The 7,198-nt window shown below is 46.4% G+C and overlaps 1 long non-coding RNA gene across 1 annotated transcript; it reads right to left on the bottom strand.

Moving 5' to 3' along the window:
- Positions 1–5,419: 5,419 nt before the first annotated feature.
- Positions 5,420–6,882, bottom strand: LOC142045919 (uncharacterized). The gene is made up of 2 exons (XR_012654839.1): positions 6,514–6,882; positions 5,420–5,664 (listed from the first exon to the last, which is right to left on the bottom strand). It is a non-coding gene; the product is annotated as an uncharacterized LOC142045919 (long non-coding RNA).
- Positions 6,883–7,198: the final 316 nt, after the last annotated feature.

The following is a 7,198-nucleotide window of genomic DNA, read 5'->3' as shown; positions in this document are numbered from 1 at the left end:
CCTAGGGAACCTCCGCCCTCTATTCCCACCTTGCCTCAGTGTATGTCTACTGCCAGTCTACTGTATGTCTACTGCCAGTATCAGCCAACTCATCACTGACAAGGAGGGTTTGGACCTGCTGTACCCTGGCCTACCCTTGGGTTGCCTCCTGCAACCCCCAGCACCTCTTGGCCTAAAGCTAGGTTGCAGCCTGGGCTCCAGGCAGCAGCTCCCCAGCTCCTCTGCCTTCCCCAGCCCTGCTCCACTTAGGCACTCAGTCTCCAGCTCCCCGCAGCCAGGTCCATCTCCCTCTACAGATGGAGAGAGAGTCTGATTATGCTCCTGGTTTCTCTGCCTTATATGAGGGCCTGTTGCTCAGTTTGGGGTATGGCTCCAGCTGCCGCCACTTCCCCCAATCAGCCCAGCCTAAAAGGCAGCTTTCTCCAGCCCCAGCCCTTATCCAGGGCTGTTTTCACCCTTTCAGGGCCGGAGCAGTGATCCACCCTGCTACATTACCCAACCAACTCCAAGAGGCTAATTAATTAAGATGAACTGTTGTCAGTAGGAGAGGAAAAAAAAAAAAAAACTTTTGCAGTGACAATCAAGATAGCCCACTTAAAACAGCTTGACAGGAAGCTGTGAGGATACTTAACCTGGGGGGAATAAATGCAATGTGTGTAACGGCTCAGCCATTCCCAGTCTCTATTTAAGCCTAAATTGATAGTATCTAGTTTGCATATCAATCCTAGTGGATCAGTGCTGTTTATCAGAAAGTAGTATAGGTAAACCAGTCTTGCTGCTTTTCCCCAGCCATCCCTCCTTCCCATTACCTAGTCCTTTGCACAGTGGGTCAAGGGTAACATTGCCAGGATTCCCAAAATAACTGGTGTTGAAGTTGTACACAAATTCCTGGTTAGCTGAGTTTTATGACTATTTTCTTAAAATGCTGGAGAGACACTTTTACAGGACGTCCTATCTAACAGGTTAATTTAAGCTATTCTACTGAGATTCATATAACAACTCTCATCACTGTTGTATCTGAGTAACTAAAAAGAGCCACTCTAAATATAAAAATCACAACAGGCCAGTCACGGTCTTAATCTTCCCTCCCACTTCCATAGAGTCAGAGCTCTGGAGAGGCTTTCAGGAGGTGAAGGGGCTAGTGTCTGCTTTTCTCCTCTCCCTTTTTTAGCCTTCCCAGAGCTGCAACTAACTAAACCTCGCAACGCTGAAGCAATGATTCTTACCCTTTATTCTGAAGGTGGTGAGCTTTGCAGCCATTCCTCTTCCCCCCACTTCTTGTAATGCACCTATCGCAGAAACACCACCCAGTGCCCTGCTCTGCCCTTAAATCCGGCTCGTGGTACCTGCGACCCCCGGGCGGGGAGGAGAGCGAGGGACAGAGGCATCCCCGCATTGCCTCCAAGCACCACCCCCCACAGCTCCCATTGGCCGGGAACGGGGAACCGCAGCCAATGGGAGCTTCGGGGGAGGTACCTGGAGGTGCGGCAAGGGCAGCGCACGTGGAGCCCTCGCCCCGCCCCCCACCCCCGGAGCGGCGCGGGGCCGGTGGCAGGGTGGGCAGGTGGGGAACGTGCCCTGGCTCCTGTTCCCGGGGCGCGTCGCTGCCACCCCGGAGCTGCTTTAGATAAGCGGTGCCGGGCGGGAGCCTGAATCCCTCCTGCACCCCCCAACTTTCTGCGCTGAGCCCCTGTGTACCCCACAGCCCTCCTGCATCCCTGCCCTGAGCTCCCTGTGTACCCCAACCCCCTGCCCTGAGCCCCCTCATATGCCCCACACCCTTCCTCTCCCCCAATCCCTTGCCCTGAACCCCTCCTGCACTCTGCCCCCCAACTCCCTGCCCTAAGCCTCCTGCCTGCACCGCGCACCCCCTCTGAATCCCAGCTCCCTGCTCTGAGCACCATCATGCAGCCCACGCCCCAACTTCCTACCTGGAGCCCCCTGCTGGACCCTGCACCTGTGCACCCCAACGCCCTGCCCTGGGCCCCCTGCTGCCCCCACCTGCACCCCAACCCCCGGCCCTGAGCCTCCTCCCGCAGTCTGCACCCCTGTCCTGAGTCCCCCATACACCCTGCACCCCTCCTGTGCCCCAATTCCTTGCCCTGATCCCCGTCCTGCACGCTACACCCCCCTCACACCCCGCACACACCTCAACCCCCTGCCCCAGCCCTGCGTATAATTTCCCCAACCAGATGTGGCCCTCGGCCCAAAAAGTTTGCCCACCCCTGTGCTAAGTGGATCCCAAGAGAGCTCAGAGATAACACCAACTTTTTAAGGGTCAGGGCATATGCCAGAATATGTGGAAGAGTTGCTGACACTGGAGAGAGTTGTTGGGATGTGCACCAAATCTGGAACCTGGACCATTTCTGCAGGTAAGTGTGTTGTGTGGAGGACACTACTCGAAGAAGAAATCATCTTGAATCAAGTCTGTATCTTGCTAGATTTTAGACTTTTAGATGCATTTTCACTTTTGCTTGTAACCATCGCTACCTTTATCCCTTTTAGTTGGTATCACTTAATCCATTTCCTTTTACTGTAAACCAATTCAGTGCTGTGTTTGAAGAGAAGGGTATATTTATCTGGCTAAATTGATAAGCTATGATGTACTGATTCTTTAACAGAGCATCAAATTTAATATCTTCTATGAACACACTGTGGCAGAGGCTGTGCATTGCAGAGAAACATCTCGAGGAGCTCGATGGCTGGAGTTCGTTGACTGTTACCTGTTAGGTGAGGTTTGGTCCGGAGAGCTTTGAGGAGTTTGCTGGTGAAGAAGACAGACTGGTGTGGCAGGGAACTGACACATTCTAATCACCAGCAAAACTCATTCTTGCTGGGGGAAAGATGTAACATAGTGGCTTACAGCTCTTGGTATCCTCAGTAGGCTTAAAGATGAAGCATCTTGAGCTCCAAGCATAAGATATAGAATATTGGCAGGGATAAGTATATTTTGTAGCAGTTCTTTGCCTGTAGATTATCTTGCTAAAAATGGAACATTAACATTGTGTAATGGGTCCAGAAAGGATTGCTGAAGAATTATTTCATGCTTGTGGGAGGATGGTATATTTTCTGCCTCAAAGACAAAGTTGACACAGTCTCTGACAGATTTCCCTTAGCTTTTCTAGTATGAGTCCCTCACTCCTGGTATAAAAATCACTGATTAAGATGAGCCAATGCTACTGCAGTTGGCAACCTTACAACACTGAATATTCAGTTTGTAAGAGAGGGTGCATTTTTCTAAAACATACAAATTTTCTCATACTGTCTCTTATTACTCACCAATTAGTTACTGAACGTATGGTAAGACAAAGATTCTGAATTGGCATTGACTTCAGAGGAGCCAGGATTTCACCCAAGACATTTTATCAGCCAGTGCAACATTGTAATGGTATATGGGCTGTTGTCAGTTGTTGGCTGTGTGTGTCTGTTCTCTCTGTGTGCTGTGCCGGCTCTGCACAGATAGCTGGCCCAGGAGACCTCGTTTGAATGCCCCGAAGAGACCACAAACTTGGTTCAGTGGCGGACATGTTCAATCAAGTTTATTGTCAATGAAGCCCGGTCCTAGCTCCCCAAATCAATGTCTACATTTACACTAGCACATGTATGCACGTTGCAGTGGACTCAGTTCAGTGAATGGCAAGACCTCCTGTTCCCCCCTCAGCTGGACAAAGACCCTCCTACCCCCCCCCCCCGTAATACCTCTTTTACACACTGATACAAACAAATGATATATTGCCCCTCTGACATGGTTTGTTACCACCCTTTACCTTGTACCTGTTGGTTTGATCAAAACATCTCTGTCCATCACCCACTCATCCTGACCTATTCTTTAAAAGGGATCAATATGTCCCTGTGTCATCTTCAGGGAGTGTGTTTATACCATAACAGGGATCGGCAACCTTTGGCATGTGGCTCATCAGGGTAAGCACCCTGGCGGGCCTCGGCCAATCGCGGCTCCCACTGACTGCAGGTCACCAGTTCAGGCCAATGGGGGTTGCGGGAAGTGGCGTGGGCCGAGGGATGTGCTGGCTGCCACTTCTCGCAGTCCCCATTGGCGTGGAGTGGTGAACCGCAGCCAGTGGGAGCCACAATCGGTCAAACCTACGGACGCAGCAGATAAATGGCCCGGCCCGCCAGGGTACTTACCATGGTGAGCTGTGTGCCAAAGGTTGCCAATCCCTGTACCATAACCTTGTAGCGGGGTGTTCTGTTATCACCCTTCCGAAATGTGTTTATGTGAGTGTTCTGTGCTTAGTACTTCTTAGGAATGTTTGTATTTTTGCAAAACCAGCCCGTTCTTGCCACATGACTTGGCCTCTTGCTATTTCTGCTTTATATTTAGCAGATCTTGACTCTGTTTAGGCTTTAGGCCTTACACTAGGCCTTTTCTACCAGCCCTCATGTCTCTCTCTATTATACTGACCTAACCTCCACTTTCAATTACTCTTTTTATACCTTTTGAGCCTGCCATATTTTTTTCGGAACCTGATCTACGAAAGCTCTTTTAAAGCAAAGTTTGTGATGGTGGCTGCACTAGTTAAGGCAGCTGGTGCTGCTCATCTACTATTAAACTTAGACAGTCAGGAGGTGTAGTTGAATTTTGAGTTACTGTGTACTTTATGTCATCTTTCCCCCCTTGTCTCCTCTCACACATCTAGCTTCCAGAAGTCTATTCTGATATCCAAAAATTTAGTTTTCATCTGATAAGTTATTTACTTGGGAACATACACTGATCACAAGTCAATAATAAAACTCAGTATTGGAATGCTATAGGAATGGGAAAGGAATTTTCTCATTTAATACCTTTAAGATGAATAAGACAATTTCCTTCCTTGCTTTGTAGCATGACAACATTCTATTCAGTCCCTTTTCTGCTAAATCAATTGAAATGTGGGAGTCACATGTTTGCAGGATCAGTCTTAGACACATCTTAAAAAAGATATTTAGAAATCAGTTCCCATTTACTCACTTTCCGAGTCCCAAGTTCTTCCTACAGCAATTGGTAACAGAATTAATGCCTACAAGCAGGTGAAACAATACAGTTCCCTGTATGGTTTAGGTATTGTAGTTACCATAAATTGTGGCTGCACATATATACACCATGCAGATGCCACAGTCCTCCATGGGGATCAAACTAGTCACTAAAATGACAGGCTTCTCCTTCAGTGGGCGCTGTAACCCATGGGACAAATTTGTCCTGGTGAATCTAAGTGGAGTTACACCAAGGATGAAATTGACCAAGTATTTCTGAATCCTTTACTGAGCAGCACCTCTTTCACTTAGATATTTGCTGATTATATTAAATTATATAGATTTCTCCAAACTATGATTTTTTTCTTGTTCGTTAATTTAAGTGGTACATCCCACCAATGAGCACTATACTTGTTTACTCAAGATGATGGTAAACATATAAAGTAAGTTTATTTATTTTATACATTTTTATTAGCATCATTTATGAGTAAAACTGCCAGTTACAAACTATAACAGGACCTTTTGCTCACCAACCAAAAGCTACTTTTAGTAACGATTGTGCAAATGACAATAAAAAAAAATCTTTAAGAGCAATATTCTGCTTTCTGGAATGCATGATCATTTACTTTACTATTATCCAGTTAAAGTTGCAGTTTGTTCAAAAGCTGTTGAAAAATTGCAGTTGGTTCTTTCCTACGCTATCATAAGCATAAATCCCAATTCCGAACCTTAGCGTCCAAAATGTGGGTGCCTAGCATGAAACCTCCAAGCTTAATTACCAGCTTGGATCTGATATCGCTGCCACTAGCCAAAAATTCCAGTGTTTTGGCTCACTCTGGTCTCCCCAAAACCTTCCCTAGGGGGACCCCAAGACTCAGATGCCCTGAGTCTTACCACAAAGGGAAATAACCCACTTCCCTTCCTGCTCTTTACCTCCTCCCAGATTTTTTCCCGCCCTGGGTACACTAGGAGATTACTGTACTTAAACTCCTTGAATACAAAACAGAGAGGACAATTTACCTTCCCCCCTCCTTCTTTTCCCTCCCACCAATTCCCTGGTGAGCTGCAGGCTCAATCCCTTTGAGTCCCCACTAGGAAAAAAAATCCAACATGTCTTAAAAAGAAAGCTTTATATAAAAAGAAAGAAAAAGACACAAAAATGTTCTCTGTATCAAGGTTGACAATATACAGTGTCAATTACTTAAAAGAAAAATATGAATAAGCAGCCTTATTCAAAAAGATATACAATTTAAAACATTCCAACAAACTACACACATGTAAATACAAAAAAAACCAAAAACAAATAAGCCTATTGTTTTTCTACCTTTGTACTTACACTTGGAAACAGAAGATTAGAGAAGCCTGGAGATAGAAAACCCTCTCATAGCCGAGAGAGCACAGACAAAAAACACACACCCAAAAACTTCCCTCCGAGCTTTGAAAAATCCAGTTTCCTGATTGGTCCTCTGGTCAGGTGTGTGTTCCCTTTGTTAACCCTTTACAGGTAAAGGAAACATTAACCCTTAACTATCTGTTTATGACATATGCCAATTTCACTTTTTCTTGTGTATATAAGACAGTTTCAAAGATTTATCTATAACTAAATGCTCAACAGAGAATGGAGTTATACCTCTGTGAGGCAGTGATGTGCTGGAAAAAGGAAGTAACTGTAACACAGATGCCACTGTATCTGGATGACTTATGGCCAAAATATTCAGACCTAGGTGCCTAAAGTGGGGCTCCTAAATTCATAATAGAAGGCATAGTCTCTCCAGGTCCTATTCTTTGTGTACATGGAATTCACTTCATGCACCTACCTAGTAGTGGAGTGTGAATGGGAGAAAGCACTGTCATAACCTCCTTGTCCCCACTCAGGGCTGGTGCAACCATTTATGCGACCTAGGCGGTAGCCTAGGTGTCATGGTATAATTCCCAAATCTGGACCTTAGCATCCCAAAGATTGGGTACCAGCATGAAAGCCTTTAAGCTTAATTACCAGCTTAGATCTGATAGGCTGCCACCAACCAGGAATTTCAGTGCCTGGTACACTTGAGTCCCCCAAAACTTCCCTGTGGGACCCACCTACAAGGCAGGTGATGACACTGAGGCCTTCTTAGAAAATTTTGAAAGAGCCTGCATTGGGTACAGCATCTCTGAAGACCAGTACATGGTAGAGCTGAGGTCACACCTCAGTGGACCCTTAGCAGAGGTGGCGGCTGAAATGCCA

This window comes from Chelonoidis abingdonii, chromosome 1, assembly GCF_003597395.2.
Source record: "Chelonoidis abingdonii isolate Lonesome George chromosome 1, CheloAbing_2.0, whole genome shotgun sequence".
NCBI lineage: Eukaryota > Metazoa > Chordata > Testudines > Testudinidae > Chelonoidis > Chelonoidis abingdonii.
This window is presented reverse-complemented; position numbering and strand designations above follow the sequence as displayed.